Below are 23,600 nucleotides of genomic sequence, written 5' to 3'. Positions count from 1 at the left end.
GGGAGGAGGAGAAGAAAAGTTCGAGGGTTCCATCTCGATCCCACGAGCAGCTAGGGAACTAGAAGTCCACCTAGACAGAGCCCCGCATGCCTAGGTTAAGCCTTATACAACTGAGGTGCGGCAGGTTCCCCAGAGGTTGCCCGCTAACGACTGTTCCACCTCAACAGCCATGCATCTCATCGGCGCGCAGCACACCTTGAGATTGAGGTTTTTTTTATAGAAGTTTATTCCATCCTCGCGATCCGGGCGGTCAAGCCAAGATCCCCATTCCCTGAGACACACAACGTTCCACCGCCGCGCCGCACGGTGGTCGCTGAAGGATGCTCAGAGCTTACGGTGACAGGGGACTGGCGGCGCTTACCAGTCCCCAGCTCAGGAACCCCGGGGTCGCCAAGCCCGTACCCAGCAAATGAATGCTGAGCCCCTGGGGGCCTGGTAAAACATCAAATCTCCCACATCGCTGCAACCGGGTAAAGATCCTGCAAGAACGATACCAACGACGACTTAAGAGAACCGTTCATCGTGACAGAAGTGCAACCCTTCCGCAAATTGCTGCAGATGCCAATGCTGGGCCATCAACAAGTGTCAGCGTGCAAACCATTCAACGCAACATCATCGATATGGGCTTTCGGAGCTTAAGGCGCACTCGTGTACCCTTGACGACTGCACGACTCAAAGCTTTACGCCTCGCCTGGGCCCGTCAACCCCGAATTGGACTGTTGACGACTGGAAACATGTTGCCTAGTCGGACGAGTCTCGTTTCAAATTTTATCGAGTGGATGGACGTGTGCGGGTATGGAAACAACCTCATGAATCCATGGACTTTGCACGTCAGCAGGGGACTGTTCAAGCTGGTGGAGGCTCTGTACAGATGTGGGGCGTGTGCAGTTGGCGTGATATGGGACTCCTGTTACGTCTAGATACGACTCTGATAGGTGACACGTACAGGGTTATTACAAATGATTGAAGCGATTTCACAGCTCTACAATAACTTTATTATTTGAGATATTTTCACAATGCTTTGCACACACATACAAAAACTCAAAAAGTTTTTTTAGGCATTCACAAATGTTCGATATGTGCCCCTTTAGTGATTCGTTTTTTTCGCAGAAGAAAAAGCGGCCGTAAACTTTAAACCGTGAGATTGCACAAAACGCGTTAACTTTTGGTGAATTGCGAATTTGCTGCACGAATGCGTGAGGATTCTCTACCGCCCAGATTCGCACATTGTGTCTGTTCACTTCACCATTAAGAAAAAATGTTGCTTCATCACTGAAAACAAGTTTCGCACTGAACGCATCCTCTTCCATGAGCTGTTGCAACCGTGCCGAAAATTCAAAGCGATTGACTTTGTCATCGGGTGTCAGGGCTTGTAGCAATTGCAAACGGTAAGGCTTCTGCTTTAGCCTTTTCCGTAAGATTTTCCAAACCGTCGGCTGTGGTACGTTTAGCTCCCTGCTTGCTTTATTCGTCGACTTCCGCGGGCTACGCGTGAAACTTGACCGCACGCGTTCAACCGTTTCTTCGCTCACTGCAGGCCGACCCGTTGATTTCCCCTTACAGAGGCATCCGGAAGCGTTAAACTGCGCATACCATCGCCGAATGGAGTTAGCAGTTGGTGGATCCTTGTTGAACTTCGTCCTGAAGTGTCGTTGCACTGTTATGACTGACTGATGTGAGTGCATTTCAAGCACGACATACGCTTTCTCGGCTCCTGTCGCCATTTTGTCTCACTGCACTCTCGAGCGCTCTGGCGGCAGAAACCTGAAGTGCGGCTTCAGCCGAACAAAACTTTGAGTTTTTCTACGTATCTGTAATGTGTCGTGACCATATGTCAATGAATGGAGCTACAGTGAATTTATGAAATCGCTTCAATCATTTGTAATAGCCCTGTACTTAAGCATCCTGTCTGATCACCTGCATCCATTCATGTCCATTGTGCATTCCGAAGGACTTGGGCAAGTCCAGCGGGACAGTGCGATACCCCACACGTCCAGGATTGCTACGGAGTGGCTCCAGGAACACTCTTCTGAGTTTAAAAACGCCGCTGGCCATCAAACGCACTACTGAGAATATCTTTGATGCCTTGCATGGTGCTGTTCAGAAGAGATCTCCAACCCATTGTACTCTTACGGATTTATGAACAGCCCTGCAGGATTCATGGTGTCAATTCTCTCCAGCTCTATTTGAGTGATTAGTCGAGACCATACCACGACATGTTGCAGCACTTCTGCGATATTAGGCAGGTGTATCAGTTTCTTTGGGTCTTCAGTGTATCTCTAACAATAATTATAATAAATTAAAAGCTCACCACCTTCAACATAATTTTTTGTTTAATTAATCATTTTTCCTTTACCCTGTCTCTATATTCTGAAATGTGCATGAAGTGCAAAATAAAATAAGGAAAAGTTTATAGTTAATTTCCATCTCCACAGTTTCACAGAAGGACATGCAACAAAAACCAAGTAATAAGAACAGATAAGACAACCACACGGAAATGTACGAACATCTTGTATATTAGACTGTACAACAAGCTTCCTGATTAGATAAAAGCAAGTAAGAATATTACTGCGCCCATGGACACACTTTTCAAATATGTCATGCCAACCTGCTCTTACGACGACTGTATTTCATGGGTCAAATGAAATCAGTAGTTAGTGAATCTTACAAGCAAAGACTATAGCGTCAGTACCTAGATCAAAAGTTAATGTTGTGCAACTATACAATAATTTTTCCTTCTTACATTATTCTCTCTTTGTGTATTGTACGTTCTTTTGGAGATGTTGTGGCCTTCTGTCCGAACACTGTTTTGATGCAGCCCTCAACAGTGTTCTGTTCTGTGCAAGGCACTTCATCTCTGCTTAACTGCCACAACCTACGTCCGTTAGAACCTGCTTACTGTATCAAGTCCTGAGGTCCCTCTACGCGTTTCGCCCTCTATTGTTTCTTCCATCACCAAACTGATAATTCATTGATTCCTCAGGATGTGTCCCACCAGCCAATCTCATCTTTTACTCAAGTTGCGCCACATATTTATTTTATCCCCAACTGTATTCAGAGATTCAGTACCACTTAAAAGTTATCCAAGCTACCCATCTAATCTTCAACATTTTACTGTGAAACTCATTTCAAAGGTTTTATTCTCTTCTTGTTTGAGTTGGCTGTAGTTCACATTTCACTTCCACATGGGGCTACACTCCAGACAGATAATTTGAGAAAAAATTTCTAAATAGCTTTTGGGTTTTTTTTCTGCAGTGAGCCCTACAATGTATTTTTTTATTGTGTATTAGTACAAGTCTTAATAATACTATTGCATGCCATCAGCACGCATGCGACAGCACACTTACCAGCGTGCTCCAAAACGCCACGTATAGAAACGGGATTTCCCAGATGCTCATACCTCGGGCTCTACTAGCGATGAAAAGATAGGGTCAAGTGTTTTGGACAGCCCTTGCGCTGGGGACCAATTGTATACCTAACAGACGGATCGTCTTAGTGTCACTACCCTACAGTACAAGGCGAAAGTGTGAATATTACACACCTCTTCCCGTTTAGGCTAGTGGAACATATCGTTTGGTTATTTTTACATTTGATGTGGTCTATGGTGGGCTTGATGGGCATATATGCTCCATTAGTTCGAAGGCATTTCCTCGGAAAACGGCAAAAAACGGATTTTTGCTATGTGTTCGTCGTCACCAGCAGAACGAAACCTGCCGAACATGGCAAAAAGTCTAGGTAGGGAAAGTATCTGAAATTTTTGCGATGTATTCCTAAGATTCCAAAGTCGAACCGCCCTGAAAATTTCTTCATATCTTCATTGTTTCCCAGATTCAGGGGTTCGAAGTTACCCTACTCGTACACATAAAACATGCACGCAGAAATGAATGAATGAAAGAATGAATGAACGATACATTTACGTAAATTCATACGCGGTCCCTGAGGAAACGCGATGTGTTTCTAAGATCCCGATCTCTAACAACCGCCAAAAATTTCCTTCATATCTTTATCAGTTTCCGCGAAACAAAAGATGAAAGTTTCTCTGCTTCAACACGTAAAATACGCACGTAAAGCCCGGTGTGAAGCGAAAATGTAGAGTATAAAGTGGCATAGCACGGAGAAACATGCTCTAAAGTGTCTCCGTTATTATCTGGAACCCCGTGGAAAATTTTTTTGCACGTAAAATGCGATCTGTGGAATAAAATTAGTTTTGCGTTATTTCAGTTTCACGTAAGTAAACTATCTAAATTTTACTGATCAATGCACTTCTTTTCATATGTGTTACATTCTCTGGTGCAGCAAGGAAAAGTGGGGAACCAGCGAAAAAGTGCTCCTATTGAGGCACAAAAAAACCAAATATGCTCCTCTGTATTAAAAGACTCTGAGTGAAAAGTGGGGTACCAGTTGCCGCATTCTACCCACCTCAGCACTTTTAAAAATTTACGCACAAGTATTGGCACGCGTCCATTTTCGCAATTTTTTACGCTGAGGGTTTAGGAGGCAGTGACAGAGGGAAAGAGACGGAGAATGAATATATACTGCAAGGTAGTAGACAATGGGAGTGGAATAGAAAGAGCGAATGAAGATAGTAGACAGTGGGTATGGTATAGAAAGAGCGAAGGATACAATGGCAGTATGAGAGAAAGAGGAACAGTGGCAGTGGAACAGAGCATACGAGTTGCATTCAAGTTCTAAGGCCTCCGATTTTTTTTCTAATTAACTACTCACCAGAAATCGATGAAACTGGCGTTACTTCTCGACGTAATCGCCCTGCAGACGTACACATTTTTCACAACGCTGACACCATGATTCCGTGGCAGCGGCGAAGGCTTCTTTAGGAGTCTGTTTTGACCACTGGAAAATCGCTGAGGCAATAGCAGCACGGCTGGTGAATGTGCGGCCACGGAGAGTGTCTTTCATTGTTGGAAAAAGTCAAAAGTCACTAGAAGCCAGGTCAGGTGAGTAGGGAGCATGAGGAATCACTTCAAAGTTGTTATCACCAAGAAACTGTTGCGTAACGTTAGCTCGATGTGCGGGTGCGTTGACTTGGTGAAACAGCACACACACAGCCCTTCCCGGACGTTTTTGATGCAGTGCAGGAAGGAATTTGTTCTTCAAAACATTTTGGTAGGATGCACCTGTTACCGTAGTGCCCTTTGGAACGCAATGGGTAAGGATTACGCCCTCGCTGTCCCAGAACATGGACACCATCATTTTCTCAGCACTGGCGGTTACCCGAAATTTTTTTGGTGGCGGTGAATCTGTGTGCTTCCATTGAGCTGACTGGCGCTTTGTTTCTGGATTGAAAAATGGCATCCACGTCTCATCCATTGTCACAACCGACGAAAAGAAAGTCCCATTCGTGCTGTCGTTGCGCGTCAACATTGCTCGGCAACATGCCACACGGGCAGCCGTGTGGTCGTCCGTCAGCATTCGTGGCACCCACCTGGATGACACTTTTCGCATTTTCAGGTCGTCATGCAGGATTGTGTGCACATAACCCACAGAAATGCCAACTCTGGAGGCGATCTGTTCAACAGTCATTCGGCGATCCCCCAAAACAATTCTCTCCACTTTCTCGATCATGTCGTCAGACCGGCTTGTGCGAGCCCGAGGTTGTTTCGGTTTGTTGTCACACGATGTTCTGCCTTCATTAAACTGTCGAACCCACGAACGCACTTTCGACAAATCCATAACTCCATCACCACATGTCTCCTTCAACTGTCGATGAATTTCAATTGGTTTCACACCACGCAAATTCAGAAAACGAATGATTGCACGCTGTTCAAGTAAGGAAAACGTCGCCATTTTAAGTATTTAAAACAGTTCTCATTCTCGCCGCTGGCGGTAAAATTCCATCTGCCGTACGATGCTGCAATCTCTGGTACGTATTGACAATGAACGCGACCTCATTTTAAAACAATGCGCATGTTTCTATCTCTTTCCAGTCCGGAGAAAAAAAAATCGGAGGCCTTAGAACTTGAATGCACGTCGTACAATGACAGAACAGTGCTAGGAAAAATGAAATTGAAAATGCCATTGGGAGAGGAATAAAGACATGGAGAAAGTGGAAGTGGGTGAGAGTCAGTGATGATGAGCGACAGAGTCTATGACAGTGACAACAAGGAGTTCAGGGATCGGTGACTGTGAGAAGAGACAGCCGTAGTAGTAGTAGTAGTAGTAGTAGGACAGAACGAAGGAAACTGTGGCCGCGAGACAGGAGACAGTGACAGAGAGACACAATGAGACAGTCGGTTGTGCCGAATGAGTGAGTGGGAATGGGCAACTGAGAGTGGATGGGCTTGAGAGACTTACAGAGATGAACTAGTAGCGGGAGTGAGGGAGCTACAGTTAGGGGAGCTCGTGGTAGTGAGCGTGAGTTGCTTGTTAAAAAGAGTGCGAATATGTTCACAAGCCGATATTTTTGTGAAAATTTTTGAAGGTGCTGAGGAAGGTAGATTTCGGTAGCTGGAACTCCACTTTACAGCCAGGATCTTTTAATAAAGACGAGCATGTTTTCCTTTTTTGTGCTCCGATAGGTGCATTTTAACAGTCGAATTGTTAATTGTATCGACCACTGTATTTCTTTGATAGTTCAAAACACAGACAAAACTGTTTTCCCGTGTAATATTTACATTTCATCAACTAACCAAAGCGAATCGATTAGCAAGTGTCCAAAATACTATTCCAGGCGGGTGTAAAATGAATGTGCGCAACGGAAAATAATAAACGCTAAAATGAAGATTTGGCCCTGTCTATCCCCTAAAGCAGATCTTAGGATCTCTTAATGGACTTTAACATATAAACTACAACCTAAACATTGAGATTGTGGCAACTAATACAACTAAATGATAAACGCTGTCCCTGCTTATATATTTAATGAGGATTTTTAAAAAAAACCTTTATATTACAAATTTTACAGCTCCTAAGTAAAATTAGTAATCAATTGCCCAACTCTGCCCCTTATTATGACTGCGTGATCTAATATCAACAACGCGAAATGACTGTCATCATCGGCCGGCCGGAGTGGCCGTGCGGTTCTAGGCGCTACAGTCTGGAACCGAGCGACCGCTACGGTCGCAGGTTCGAATCCTGCCTAGTGCAAGGATGTGTGTGATGTCCTTAGGTTAGTTAGGTTTAAGTAGTTCTAAGCTCTGGGCGACTGATGACCTCAGAAGTTATGTCGCATAGTGCTAAGAGCCATTTGAACCATTTTTGAACTGACATCATCTACGTACCAAACACTAGAAGACACTACTTTCAAAGATGATCTACGCTGGTGTGGAACCTCAGTGGAAATAAACTAACGTGATCACTGCTGTTTAGCTTTTATAGCCCTAATAAGCCGAAACCGTTTGCATTATCTACGTATGTAGTGTTTGGTACGTAGATGATGTCAGTTCAGTTCAAAAATGGTTCAAATGGCTCTGAGCACTATGCGTCCGCTGCGTCCAAGTGATAGTTCTCGTACTCGTCTGCGACGATGGAAGAACTGCAGCCACAAATAAACTCTTTCAAACAGCAGGACGGCAGAAGGCGGTCCTCTGACTAATATACTCTAACATTGTCTTCTCCTCTCTGTGTTCTACAGACGAGATACGCGAACTCCCAGCCACATGGACGGAGTTTAGATAACGTCTCAACGTAAGTATAGGCAGAGAAAGTGCTCTGAATTGCTGAAAGCTGCGTACTCAACGACGACTTCCAACCTGGAGGTGAAGTCCAGAATCGTATAGGTTCGCGACAGTACAGTTCCCAACTGTTCTAACTATAAACTCTCCTGAGAGCAAAGACAGCAAGTCCGTCTTTACCAACAAAAGCTGATACCGAGCGACCGTCACACACGGGCGCTCACAATTGAAGACCTCGTCTCTCCACTGCTGTCTTCCCAGCAAGGCTCGGCTCCCCACCCTCGTAATTCCGAAAACGAATCATATTCCCTAAACCACGGAATATTCTCCCTCTCTACAGATTATTCCAAACGCCGACCAACCATATTAAAGTCTTTCGTCGTCCAGCGCGGAAAGTCTGCGAGTAAAATACTATACTCGTACAATGGTACGTTTCTGGGTAAAAATACTTGGAAATAACCCAGCCTGCGTGGTTTCCCATGTGCCGCTTCTTCTTCGTTCCTCTGACCTGCGTGGAAAATTTTCAGCCTTCGGAAGTATTAGCCGGTTATCCTTCCAACCCTACTACAATAGCAACCAGCCGTCACCCTATTGTCCTCCAGAGCTCAGGTGCCATGATGTCTGTCTAGCTACTTCCTGTGTTTAAGCAGGACCAACACCTGTGCGGGCCTTCCACCCAGAGCTAGAGTTCTGCCTGCTGTTTCATCTCCGCTGGCGTTCCAACCTCTACTAGCATAAGCAATCATTCATTACGCCGTTTTTATAATAAACACACTCCGTCACCTCTCGTGCAATAAGCGTTAACAATTATTTACAAGGCGTACGTGACAATGTCAGTCTCCTTTATACACTCCTGGAAATGGAAAAAAGAACACATTGACACCGGTGTGTCAGACTCACCATACTTGCTTCGGACACTGCGAGAGGGCTGTACAAGCAATGATCACACGCACGGCACAGCGGACACACCAGGAACCGCGGTGTTGGCCGTCGAATGGCGCTAGCTGCGCAGCATTTGTGCACCGCCGCCGTCAGTGGCAGCCAGTTTGCCGTGGCATACGGAGCTCCATCGCAGTCTTTAACACTGGTAGCATGCCGCGACAGCGTGGACGTGAACCGTATGTGCAGTTGACGGACTTTGAGCGAGGGCGTATAGTGGGCATGCGGGAGGCCGGGTGGACGTACCGCCGAATTGCTCAACACGTGGGGCGTGAGGTCTCCACAGTACATCCATGTTGTCGCCAGTGGTCGGCGGAAGGTGCACGTGCCCGTCGACCTGGGACCGGACCGCAGCGACGCACGGATCCACGCCAAGACCGTAGGATCCTACGCAGTGCCGTAGTGGACCGCACCGCCACTTCCCAGCAAATTAGGGACACTGTTGCTCCTGGGTTACGGCGAGGACCATTCGCAACCGTCTCCATGAAGCTGGGCTACGGTCCCGCACACCGTCAGGCCGTCTTCCGCTCACGCCCCAACATCGTGCAGCCCGCCTCCAGTGGTGTCGCGACAGGCGTGAATGGAGGGACGAATGGAGACGTGTCGTCTTCAGCGATGAGAGTCGCTTCTGCCTTGGTGCCAATGATGGTCGTATGCGTGTTTGGCGCCGTGCAGGTGAGCGCCACAATCAGGACTGCATACGACCGAGGCACACAGGGCCAACACCCGGCATCATGGTGTGGGGAGCGATCTCCTACACTGGCCGTACACCACTGGTGATCGTCGAGGGGACACGGAATAGTGCACGGTACATCCAAACCGTCACCGAACCCATCGTTCTACCATTCCTAGACCGGCAAGGGAACTTGCTGTTCCAACAGGACAATGCACGTCCGCATGTATCCCGAGCCACCCAACGTGCTCTAGAAGGTGTAAGTCAACTACCCTGGCCAGCAAGATCTCCGGATCTGTCCCCCATTGAGCATGTTTGGGACTGGATGAAGCGTCGTCTCACGCGGTCTGCACGTCCAGCACGAACGCTGGTCCAACTGAGGCGCCAGGTGGAAATGGCATGGCAAGCCGTTCCACAGGACTACATCCAGCATCTCTACGATCGTCTCCATGGGAGAATAGCAGCCTGCATTGCTGCGAAAGGTGGATATACACTGTACTAGTACCGACATTGTGCATGCTCTGTTGCCTGTGTCTATGTGCCTGTGGTTCTGTCAGTGTGATCATGTGATGTATCTGACCCCAGGAATGTGTCAATAAAGTTTCCCCTTCCTGGGACAATGAATTCACGGTGTTCTTATTTCAATTTCCAGGAGTGTATATTCATATATACGATGCACAACCTGTCACATGATACCTAATTTTGTTTGTAGATCACGGCAAAGTATGTGGATGAGTTATTGTAAGGTGCGAAATTATAGCCACCTTACAAGTGTATACTCAACGTTTTGGGAAGAGTGAGTGTATACAAATTTATTCGTATGGAGTGGCTCAAATGGCTCTGAGCACTATGGGACTCAACTGCTGAGGTCATTAGTCCCCTAGAACTTAGAACTAGTCAAACCTAACTAACCTAAGGACATCACAAACATCCATGCCCGAGGCAGGATTCGAACCTGCGACCGTAGCGGTCTTGCGGTTCCAGACTGCAGCGCCTTTAACCGCACGGCCACTTCGGCCGGCGTATGGAGTGCCTCTACAGTAAGTCCTACATATGTGGACAGGATAAAATGCATGAGATACTGCAAGTGAAATATAGCTGCAAAAGCTGTAAACCATTCAATTTCGTGAGAATACGTAAGGTTTCCAGTACTCATTGAGGTCACAGACTACTCAGAGCAGAAAAAAAGGAACACAAAGAAGGCGAATGGGACGTGCAGTCATCGAAACTCGAAGGATATTCGACAGTCTTCGACTCTTACAAGGGGAGGCCGCCAATTGCGAAATTCAGATTCGATTCATACTGCGCATAATAAAATCTCATGGCCAGAGGTGTAATGTGGCAAAGCACCAAGATGCACTTCTCAGCCGTTGTCGAGAAAATCGACAGTTAAAAGAAACCGTTGCGGTGAAATACTCTCCACAATTATTAACTTTCTACAGTGTCGTGGCGCAGCGGTAGGCACTCGGGTTCGTAATCCGAAGGTCACCGGATCGAATCTCGCGCAATGCAACCTTTTTTTTTTTTTAATTCAAAGATATATATATATATATATATATATATATATATATATATAAAATTCCCGGCAATCAGTTGCAACAATTATGCATATAATAAGTTGTTGAAAGTCGTTTGTCGTGGAAAAACTAGCGACTTCGAACATCATTATGTTTTCCGCAAACAATGTTGTATTTCACAAATGTTATTAATTGTCTTCATAATGTTAACCACGTATAGTTAACGGAAGACGTAGAAACGATATTCCGAAACGAATACGTATAGCGTAAGTCAAACGTTCGAATTAGAATAGAGACCCCACGAACACAAATTTGCTGTGGCAGGTATGAAATATAAACTCCGTCACTCGCTCGTTACACTTGAAGGACAGATGTTGAATGGGCCGAAACGAGCCGCCGCATAATAGCGTAGTTGCCTGCTAACTTCGAAAGAAGGTAGATGCGGTCCCTAGCGCAACTTATAACATCGTAGAAAATTAGTGCGGACGGGAGAGCTTTGGTACACCCTCTTAAACAAACGGAAAAATGGAGGCGGTACAATTGGAGAGCGATCCGCCTTCACCAACATGCATAAGCAATTCATTAATAGTTTATATATATATATATATATATATATATATATATATATATATATGAATTACAAAAAACTAATATTAAAAAAATTGCATGGCGCGAGATTCGATCCGGCGACCTTCGTATTACGAACCCGAGCGCTTACTGCTGCGCCACGACACTGTAGAAACTTATTAATCGTAGAGAGTATTTCACCGCAACGGTTTCTTTTAACTGTCGATTTTCTCGACAACGGCTGAGAAGTCCATCTTTGTGGTTTGCCACATTACATCTCTGGCCATGAGCTTTTATTACGCGCAGTATGAATCGAATCTGAATTTCACAACTGGCGGCCTCCCCTTGTTAGTTTCGTACACGTACCGGATATACTGCATTAAAAGTATTACCATCCACCGCAAAGAGCGTGTTGTTCGGTCGCTATTAATTCAGTATCGTGACCTGTTAGTAATAGAAATAAGTGTCCGAAATAGCCAACCAGACACGCAGGCTGATGAGCAAAGTTGTCTTTAACGCAGACGACTGTGAGTCGTCCATTAGTCCCATAGTGGTAAGGAGAGTGATAGACACTCAAGAGAACACTGCTAAGGTCAAAGGCGAGCCCAAGTGGTATGTCAACTGTGAATGTCTCAGCACGATACGAAACGCACTGTAAACGTGAGGCTTGGTTACGTAAGTCACGTTACTTATTGTTAGGAGCCAGTGGTTGAGTCGGAGGAAGGAACCAAGGTCTTTGTTGTTAGTTGTCAACAGAGCACTGTGCAGGTTGCAGGTGATTTCTTACAAGTTTTGAGATGCTTTTAACTAAGCCGCTCCCAAAACGGGGAGGGACTGTTCACAGTATGTTAGTTTCTGTCCGTCCAACTCCGATTTAATTTTGTATCATCCCCAGTTTCTACGTGAAAGCAGATGCATATTATATTAATAATAATGGAATATATTAAATATTATGATTTAGTAACAATTATTTGTTTATTTTCGTACTTAGTGCACCGATGTAGTGTCACTCGCAATTAAGAAAACATCATTTCATATCATTTGTCCAAAATTTTGGAGGTTTATGTGTCATGCAGTTGATCTAAGATCTCTACTGGCAAGAAACTCTCAGAACTTTGACATCATAACGTACACGATATAATATTGATGTATGCTCTCAGCTTTATTGGTATTTCACTGAGCTCAACAATAGTAGACGTACTACGGCTGTGTCATTGTGCAAATCGGGCGAATGTAATTTCTCTCTGCTTTCTTCCGCTTCCACTCAGGAAAGTCAGTCTTTATGTTACTGTCGGTATTTTCCTTGTAGAAGGTATTTCCCTTTCTGACCTGCATTACTCGGCTTTCTCTTGTTCTGTGATTTAACACGCGCACCTATGAACCGTATTGGATTTATTGCCGGCAGCTAGTATGTTGGCAGGTTATGAATGTCTATCTTTTCCTTTCTGTAATGTTACGCTCAGGTCCTGAACATGGCTTGTAAGGTTTGGAATTCCTTGCCATATTAGAGGTTTTCCGTTTGCGTGCTTCTTTATTCTTCGAAAGTTTGGTAGAAGTTTAAAGATTGAGATGCATACAATATAAATGGTGTTACTAATACGGTCTTCAGGTCATGTAGGTCATTCCGCCCCTTTAACCCCACGAATGGGGACGCCTTGACCCCACTTACGATCGAAGTACGCATACAGTATTTACAGACAGGTAAAGAGTAACTGGAAGTTAGGTATTCTAAGAACGGATAATCGTTTACGAGAAACTGACACTGGTAGTTTTACACCTCGTGTGGCAATAAATTCCATGTTTCTGAGATGCACTCATGGACTCCTTACCAATGGACGACCATTAGCCACGATATCTTTCTTCTTTCTATAATATTTCCGTAGTAAGTGCGAAATATTCCATCAATGCAAAAGCACTTACCTTTTCTCTAAACGAATAATAGGAAAGAAGTAACCAGTTAACTATCTGAAATTATCTGTGAATTATAGAAGACATTTTATTGTGTGAATTATTATCGAAGACACTTCACCATGTGAATAAGTATTTTGTTAAAAAAACTGTATAGATGTCAAATGATTCATGTCATAATCAAAATAAATATTGCCGAAAGTTGCCCTACATAACACAACAGTTGCAAAGCGTTTTTCTTTTCTAATTAGGGTAAATAGAAATATGCAAGGTTTAATTTTACGTTATTGTCATTTCTCATGTATGTAAATGACCCTCCATTTAATACATACCAAACGTAATTAGTTGTTTTGTCCACGACATAAGTGATATTATCACACTTAATAGAAAAAAACATTTTCAATAGTTTCAGCCATTCTTTCTCAGCTTCTACTTCAATTATGTTTATTATGTAGGTAACATTAAATGCTGTCCATCTCTTGCAACTGAATTTTTAATATTTGTCTAACCGTAGAAGTTTTACCTCATCGTATTAGCCATCTTCATTGCTCCAGCAAGAAATAAAAAAGATTATTGTTGAACTATTTATAGCTTTTCGCGAGATTTATAGTGTTTTATGGTAGGATATTTAGGTCATTTTAATATTTTCTCTATTTAAAATTGCAGGGTTGTGATTTACTATCACATGCATTTTCGTTTCGTATATTTTATTAGTGCACCTTGGTTTCCGTGAGGCAACTAGATGAGCATAGTATCAGTTTTCAGTCAACTGTGTGCCACTATTTTCCGTATCATTGTCCTTAATGTTGTTTGCTATGCACTTCAATTCAATTGACCTTTTCACAAGCCTCTCTGACTGATCATGGGAACTCCGTAAGGTATGGGTGGAAATTATGAGCTGAAGTAGATGGGTGAGTGGGTGGTGTGGTAGTGGGGGCACTTATACGTGTGTGTGTGTGTGTGTGTGGGTGTGTGTGTGTGTGTGTGTGTGTGTGTGTGTGTGTGTGTCTACTTGTACGCCTACATTAAGTGTAGAAGACGTGCAATTATGCCCTAAACCATAATCCTATTATTGTAAACCGTGTCAGTCCTAAGATAAGCTAAGAAACCTGTGCTGCCAGGGAACATTACATACCTCACAATAAAGTAATTAGAGTAAAAAGTTTCCGTGCATTTTGCGCCATGCGTGATTGCCAGTACTTTCAGGAACACGTGGAGTTATATTCTGAGGTAAATCGCCAGTTTTCACTGGCCGTAATAATAATATGTGGTGCTCACTGATGTCTATCTTGTGGGCAGCTGCTTATAGAATTAAGTAATTTAGTTGCAGCGTCACTATGTATATCTCGCTGCAAGTAAATCATTATAGATCTGCGGGAACAGTACACACCACATAAGCACCATATTGAAGCAGCTGAGTACACTTTTTTATTTCTTCTCTTCTACGACAGAAATTGTCTTTGAAGTTAATATCAATGACACATTTGAGTCTTAAGGGCCATCAGCAGGTTGTCCATAAAATTAGAAACAATCAATTAAAGCAAATAGAGGAAGAGGCATGGTCCTATCGTGTTCGACTACGCAGGTAAAATGAACTAAAGAATATTAACAGAAACTTACGTAAAAGCAGCTGGATATGTAACCCATCCTTCATAAAGCCATACAAAATGGAAACGGACGCAAAAGTAACTGGATATGTAATCTATCCGTCAAAAAATATATAAAATATAAAATGGCTGTAGTTAAAAGAAAAGAAATCCGCCACTACACCATAATAAAGGGTGCAGGAAGGTGGCGAAAAAGTTTCAACGTCTATCGCATGTTGCCTTGAACACACCAGCTGACTATGCCGTAACAATACGAAATAGGGCAACGCCTTAAATATACGGGATATGAGCCGCACACTGTACAATGTCCTTTGGCGAGCAGACAAATGTTTCCGTGACAGATCTAGATGGAAATAGTGTATAGTGCGGCAAGAAGTGCCCAGGTAGCGCGCATGATCGGCACTAGGCACATTTACGAAATACAAGAAGTACGTAACATTAATAAATTAGGGTAAATATATGCAAAACATTGAATGCTGACATTAAAAATAGCAAGTCAAAATATGTCAACAAAACTGTCATCCAGGGTAGAATAGCTAAATTTTAAATTACGTGCACAGTGTACGCTTACAAGATCAACAGCCCAACCATCAAGGCATTAGGTTCAAATGGTTCAAATGGTTCTGAGCACTATGGGACTTAACATCTGTGGTCATCAGTCCACTAGACTTAGAGCTACTTAAACCTAAGGACATCACACTCATCCATGCCCGAGGCAGGATTCGAACCTGCGACCGTAGTGGTCGCGCGGTTCCGGACTGAAGCGCCTAGAACCGCTCGGCCACCGCGGCCGGCCAAGGGATTAGGATTAGGGGCAGTCACACCCATTGCGAAGTAGCGACAATGACACATTGTTATGATTAAAACAGAAAAATATGATTTACAGACTATAAAAAGACGGACAGATTACACATCCAGTTACTTTTACGTAATTTGCGATTAGTTTTAGTTCATTTCACCTACGTAGTCATCCAAGATAGGACCATATCCTTTCCCCTGTTGGTTTCTAATCGAGTGGTTTCTTGTGTTTATAGACAACCTGATGATGCTCCAAGTGGGTGAAATACGTCATTGAAATCAAATAACTTGCCAACCAAGATTTATTTTACTCTGAAAATATATTGGTTAGTTAACTACTTGCCCCGTAGATCAAATTGACGATAAACGTTATGATGCGGAACGTGTCAGGGAATCAAATAAGGAACACTTAAACGCAACTAGATAAAAAATAACATTTATATGGCTGCATACTGGTCATTTACAATCCTTTTACTTTTTTATGACTAGTTATCTCCGCTCAAGAATTCCTGTGAGTTGTAGGAATTCTAAAGGAGAAATGCCTCTACGTTTGAAAACACTGTTATTTGTCATACATTTTATGTCCATCGGCAGACAGCCCAATAGTTTTATAGTTGCACGTTTCACCCCTTTCTGTGCCACAGTTAGATTCGTTAAAGGATAATACAGATGATTTTGTATTCTACTATTGTACTTGTGAACATCTCTGCTACTGCTAAAATTAGATGGTTTGTTGATAAAGAATTTCGTACATGAGTAAATATACTGTGACGCTGTGCTTAACACAATGCCGTCCGCACGTCTCGTACAAATTTATTCGCTTGGCGCCGGCAGCGCAAATTCGGATTACTTGGCTTGTCGCCGGCCGCTTGTCACCTTTCCGTTGATGACAAGCTTCCAACACATTAACTTTGGCGCACTTTAATTTTTCCGGAAATCCTCTATTTTGCCGTACCGTTCCACAAACTCGAGTTTTCTTTTAAAGTAACTTCTCTGCAAGTTCTACACTGTAGAGGTGATAGTTCCATCACTGTCTTTGTTAAAGGTTGTCCAGCGCCGGAATATATCTTGAATGAGGATATGTATCCCGTACTCGAATCACACAGAATCCGAATGACTATGCCATATTTCGTAATTTCCGACGAACTGTAAACTTTAAAATTTAGCTGTCCACACTATGGCATCATTTCTACATCAATTGAGACGTTTTGACTTGGATTGAACGTTTCTTTAAACTTTTTGGAAAAATAATCAACTAGGAATTGCACTTCGAAAAGCCGGTCGGCCTTATCCGGTTTATTGTTGCTGTCGGAAAAATGTAAAATTGATAATATTTGTCTGAATCGGTTGCGGGGCATCATTTAGCGAAATATCGGTGTGTCTATCAACGGATTCGTTGACCAGTAATAATCGATCCTTGCTTTTTTTTTTACAATTCCCATTAGGATAGCAATCCCAAACCATTTTCTAGGTTCGGGTTCCGTAACGTCGACCAATTTGGCATTTTTTTAAATCCAGTTTCCTTCTATTGCAATTTTGACTGTAATACTTGTTGGTTTAATTGCTAATATATTCTAATAGATCGTTCCCAATATATAACTCTACATCTACATCTACATCTACATCCATACTCCGCAAGCCACCTGACGCTGTGTGGCGGAGGGTACCTTGATTATCTCTATCGGTTTTCCCTTCTATTCCAGTCTCGTATTGTTCGTGGAAAGATGAACTGTCGGTATGCCTCTGTGTGGGCTCCAATCTCTCTGATTTTATCCTCATGGTCTCTTCGCGAGATATACGTAGGAGGGAGCAATATACTGCTTGACTCCTCGGTGAAGGTATGTTCTTGAAACTTCAACAAAAGCCCGTACAGAGCTACTGAGCGTCTCTCCTGCAGAGTCTTCCACTGGAGTTTATCAATCATCTCCGTGACGCTTTCGCGATTACTAAATGATCCTGAAACGAAGCGCGCTGCTCTCCGTTGGATCTTCTCTATCTCTTCTATCAACCCTATCTGGTACGGATCCCACATTGCTGAGCAATATTCAAGCAGTGGGCGAACAAGCGTACTGTAACCTACTTCCTTTGTTTCCGGATTGCATTTCCTTAGGGTTCTTCCAATGTATCTCAGTCTGGCATCTGCTTTACCGACGATAAACTTTATATGATCGTTCCATTTTAAATCACTCCTAATGCGTACTCCCAGATAATTTATGGAATTAACTGCTTCGAGTTGCTGACCTGTTATATTGTAGCTAAATGATAAGGGATCTCTCTTTCTTTGTATTTGCAGCACATTACACTTGTCTACATTAAGATTCAATTGCCATTCCCTTCACCATGCGTCAATTCGCTGCAGACCCTCCTGCATTTCAGTACAATTTTCCAATGTTACAACCTCTCGATATACCACAGCGTCATCCGCAAAAAGCCTCAGTGAACTTCCGATGTCATCCACCAGGTCATTTATGTGTACTGTGAATAGCAACGGTCCTACGACACTCCGCTGCGGCACACCTGAAATCACTCTTACTTCGGAAGACTTCTTTCCACTGAGAATGACATGCTGCGTTCTGTTATCTAGGAACTCTTGAATCCAATCACACAATTGGTCTGATAGTCCATATGCTCTTACTTTGTTCATTAAACGACTGTGGGGAACTGTATCGAACGCCTTGCGGAAGTCAAGAAACACGGCATCTACTTGTGAACCCGTGTCTATGGCCCTCTGAGTCTCGTGCACGAATAGCGCTAACTGCGTTTCACACGATCGTCTTTTTCGAAACCCATGCTGATTCCTACAGAGTATATTTCTAGTCTACAGAAAAGTCATTATACTCGAACATAATACGTGTTCCAAAATTCTACAACTGATCGACGTTAGAGATATAGGTCTATAGTTCTGCACATCTGTTCGACGTCCCTTCTTGAAAACTGGGATGACCTGTGCGATATCCTCGACGCTCTGCGTATCTTTGGGAAATATGTGTGGACCCGGAGACCCTTCAAATTTATTATTGGTCCTCAGTAAATGATAGTCTGCCTTCTTCCTCTGATTCATCAGAATCAGTTGACAACCTTAGCGTTCGCCGAAATCTTCTTGGACGTACTTCACTGTCTTCTGATGGTTCTGCTTCACTTTCATTTCTTTTGTATCCAATGTCTTCTTCCCAATTGGCCAAGTAGTCCGCAACGTGAAGCAAGACGTCCACGCATTCATCGTAAATAATCGTATCGTCTCTTTCGTCTAACATGATGGAAGTGCACAGGTAATTATACAACAAAAAACTTGTTGACTTGTGTAACTAACCAAAACACCAACAGAATGAAAAACATACTTACGTGCTGTTACTGGCCACTCCACTGTGGTGTCGCCGGCCAATGACCGCTATTTCGCACACGACACCACTGTGGTGTCGCCGGATGGCAAAGTGTTAATATTCCCAGCTTCTTAAACACACTCCTTCAAGACATGCGTGTGTGAGCGCCACACATAATTCTAATTACTCTCTCTGGAGTAATACAGCATTCCTCTCTTTTTTTAGTTCTGTTTTACGAAGCGTAATTTTGAAAAGCTATCTCTCTGGAAGCTCTCAAATAACTTTCACTGAAAATTACGAGCAGCATTAAGGCTCATTATTTAGTTATAGAGAGGCAGGAGGAACGGATCGTTCGCCCGAGACGACGCTATATCGAAAATATCAGACGGCGCACCGGGGGGCAGAGGGAGATGACGGTCGCAGCCAATGGGCGATCGACGCGCTCGGCTCGGGGCGGAGTTACCGCCGCTCGCAACAGGTGGCCGACCCTGCCGCCGGTGACCTTTGCGCTAGTAGCGGCGTGCGGGCGGGCGAAACCCCGACCGGGCCCCTTATTTAGGCAAAATAGCCGCCTAATTAATGGAAATTTAAAATAATGACGGGGCTGCGAGTGCGCCGTTAAGAAAAGCGTTCCGACGTCCGCAGATGCCGAACTGCGATTTACATAGGCTCCCGGCCGCTTCCGTGGGGCCGCTCCGCCACCCGAGTGCCGGTCGCTGGGACGTTAAAAACAATTTTGTTTGGACGCGGCGCCGATTCGCGCAGGCGATAGTTACCAGTCTATCAGAGCCCGCCTTCTCCTCGTAAGAACAGTCGCTTCCTCGTTCCTCACATTACGCCAGCTCGCATTCGCAAACTGCTTATTCCCCACAGTCAGATCTGCTGACGGTTATTCACAGTTAAGCTGGTGAAATATTAAATGCAGCGCCCCTTTTCTATTACGCGCCTCCTAACTAACTGTAAAAATGCTACCTTGCATAAACTCGTTTATCGGCAAGAGACCACTGGCGTTTATGGTCAAAAATTACGTGGCTTCATGAACCCCCTAATAATTTAAATGATGGCCGTAAACTAGCCACCTCGCGTTAAAATACCACCTTATCGGTGTTAATGCAGAACTATCTGTTATTGTTGGTGACGACAGTTATTGCTTCCTGAATGGCGAGAAATTACATGTCGTACAAGTCTGTCGGCACCAGCGGGGCTTCTGTAATTTACAATTATCACCAGCGAGTACCTATGGTTAAAATTCATTTGAAGTGTATCCAGAAGTAGAAAAGATAACTACAAGTAGCGAATAATTTTCACGGTACCTACTTTCTCTCGCTTAACACGCTGCAGAATGTCCACATAAGAGAATAACAGAACTGCGAATGTGACTGCAATGCCGCGCGGGATTGGCCGAGCGGTATGAGGCGCTGCAGTCATGGACTGTGCGGCTGGTCCCGGCGGAGGTTCGACTCCTCCCCCGGGCATGGGTGTGTGTGTTTCTCCTTAGGATAATTTAGGTTAAGTAGTGTGTAAGCTTAGGGACTGATGACCTTAGCAGTTAAGTCCCATAAGATTTCACACACATTTGAACTTTTTTTTTGTGACAGCAAATATAAATCACCAGTGCACGAACAACCACCAAACTTTGGATCTAACATGTATGTTTTTGGATAGGGTCCTCCTTTAGCAAAACACAATTTTGTTTTTTAACCCAAACATGTTTCATTGCAGTTGCAGCATCTTCAGCGGGCTTTTATTTTTCATCTGTTAAAGATAAAGAGTTTTCTTTGCTGTTTGTTTACATGTAGCTGCCGGCCGCGGTGGCCGACCGGTTCTAGGCGCTTCAGTAAGTAACCGCGCGACTGCTACGGTCGCAGGTTCTAAGCCTGCCTCGGGCATGGATCTGTGTCATGTGTGTAGGTTAGTTAGGTTTAAGTAGTTCTAAGCTCTGGGGAACTGATGACCTCACATGTTAAGTCCCATAGTGCTCAGAGCCATTTGAACCATACATGTAGCTAATAATTTTTAAATTGTAATTACAGATAGTTGAAAAACACATAAATTATGAATTATTACTTATACCAAATGGTGTGGTTTTTCTGATGTGTTGTGTTTCTACAGTGAGTATTTTGTTCCATAGTTTGTCATCTGGAACCACTTATTCCTTAAAGTAGATAAATTGTTTAAGTCAAAATTACGATTTGAAAACTTGTTATTTCTATGCCTGAAATTATTTAATTCTATGTGTATGTGTGTGTGTGTGTGTGTGTGTGTGTGTGTGTGTGTGTGTGTGTGTATCTGTTTACATAATGTTCCACTTACATTTACTTTTTATTCGTGTTCAGCACTGTCAAACACTATGTATTGAGCTTCCACTGTCACTGTTTAGCAGCTGTAAAAACAAACAAGGGCGGGCAGTGGAACAGTTGAAGATGTAAAAACAAGATGGCTGACAGTGGAACAGTTGAAGGTGTTCCTGCCGGTTGTTCTGAGTCTTTCTGAGGTGTGTGTGATTTTGTGATTTTTGTGTGTGTGGGCGGTTGTTCTGAGTCTTTCTGAGGTATGTGCGATTTGTGTGTGTGTGTGTGTGTGTGTGTGTGTGTGTTTTTGTTGTGTGCGCGCGTGTGGAAAGGGAGGGAGGGGGAGAGAGAGAGAGAGAGAGAGAGAGAGAGAGAGAGAGAGAGTGTGTGACAGTAGGATTTAGGTTTTTGTGTGTGGGGGGTGGGGGGGTGGGAGGGGGGGACTGGGGTGGTTGGATCTAGTACTGACACAACACGCACGAAGTAAGATAAACTGGTAGTATTACTCTATTATTACTAGTAAAACCAACGTGATAATTGCTGGAATGGTGTGTGGGCTTAGTAATATTAATAAGAATCTGTTAACAACACGTCTTAGGATTAGGTTGTCGTGATAAATCACGGAGAACCAAAGGGTTAAATTTTGGGACCAGTTCTGTTCCTTACATGCGTGAGTAACCCCCCCCCCCCCCCCCCACGTCGCCCCCTCCAATCATTAGGTGACACTAACGTCCAATAAATCCCATTAGACAGAAAAAACATAGGAATAAATTGTTAATGATGTTTTTAAAGAATTTTTAAGTGAAAATAATTCGCAAATTTCGATTATGGTTCCGCATCAGCTGCGAAATGTTTCACAAAAAAACGAAAAATTGTGCCGGACAGAGATTCCAATCTGGATTTCCCTATGCTCACAATCGGTTACCTTACCACTCCCGGTATCCAGCAGACTTTCAGGTACGCCGCAAACTTGATCTTGCGCTGGTGTCTATATTCCCTAGTTCTCGCACTATACTACCGTGATTCCCTCACAGGTTGAGGCACTGTGTTTCGATCGTCACATTGCCCTGCAGTGGGATTAAATACTGTACAGTACTGTAGTATAGTGTCAGTGCTGTATTATATGGTCGGTAGCAATTTACCTTTGGACTATATGATACAACCCAGACACCGTGCTACACTACGTTTTTTAAGTGGTTGTCTAAAAATGGTCTCTCCCAAACTTCTGAGAAAACTCACTACATTCAGTTGTGTACGCAAATTGAGTCATACCGACATATGCTGTAGCACAAAAACAGGAGTCAGTAGACTCGGTGAAATATTCCAAATGTTTGGATGTATATATTGATGAGAACAAGAACTGAAAGGAGCATATTACTGAACAGTTAAAAAAAAAATCGAGTTCAGCTACATCTCCTCTTCGTATGATTGCTAATCTTGAAAGCAAACTAATCATCCTTTTAATATATTTATTGCTCTGGGGTCGGGCATCTGTAGCATATGGGGAGTACTGTACGAACTCATTTCTGGCTTCGTGGAAGCGATCATGATATTGTAAAAGTAACGACTGCATAACTTGGAAATAATAAAGGAATAGAGGCAAGCAGTAGAATAATCTTCTTCTTAAGTCTTAACCCATCACGTTGGTTAGCAGCAGCTCGCCGTGCGTTTCTGCCTTCGACCTTCCTCTTGAGGGAGTATAATTAGTGGTGCAGCTGGTATCCTACAAGCTCTGTTTGATGTATTCCAGCCTCTGCCTGTTGTATTATATCCTTATACTGTCACTTCAATGATACTTTTAATGATATCATCATGTCTCAGCAAATCGCACGCACGTATGTTGTGAGTATCATATTGGCGTAACTGATCTTAGAATGCATTACCTACTTTTCTACTCAAAATAATGATTTATTTTCCTCCGAGCTGCAATTTGCAGTCGTTATCTACTTATTCTATGTCATTTTCGTTCTGATTACAGCAAAGGCAGAAAATTTACTGAACTATCATTGCAAACAGTATATGTGTATTTCGATAACTACTCTGAGTAATACGCTTCACCAGTTTTCTTTAGATGATGTTTCAGAATATAAGGTAGGTTCGCAGTAGAGCCCAGAAGTGCTGGAAGATCATCACTCTATATATAACGCGAATGTTTAGGTCTCTATGAATATTCAGATTTCTCGATAGAAATGTTATGCTAACAGACTGGGCGAAACATGTCCAATGCTCCTAAACTGGCTACAAGCTAAGTTATTTACACGTCGTAAGTGCCAGTCCACGTGCTTATCAGAAGTTAATACGCTCGTGGAAATCAGTCAAAGGCCTATTTATACCCATTATTATTACGTTGCG

Source organism: Schistocerca nitens, chromosome 4, assembly GCF_023898315.1.
Source record: "Schistocerca nitens isolate TAMUIC-IGC-003100 chromosome 4, iqSchNite1.1, whole genome shotgun sequence".
In the NCBI taxonomy this organism is placed as follows: Eukaryota; Metazoa; Arthropoda; class Insecta; order Orthoptera; family Acrididae; genus Schistocerca; species Schistocerca nitens.
This window is presented reverse-complemented; position numbering follows the sequence as displayed.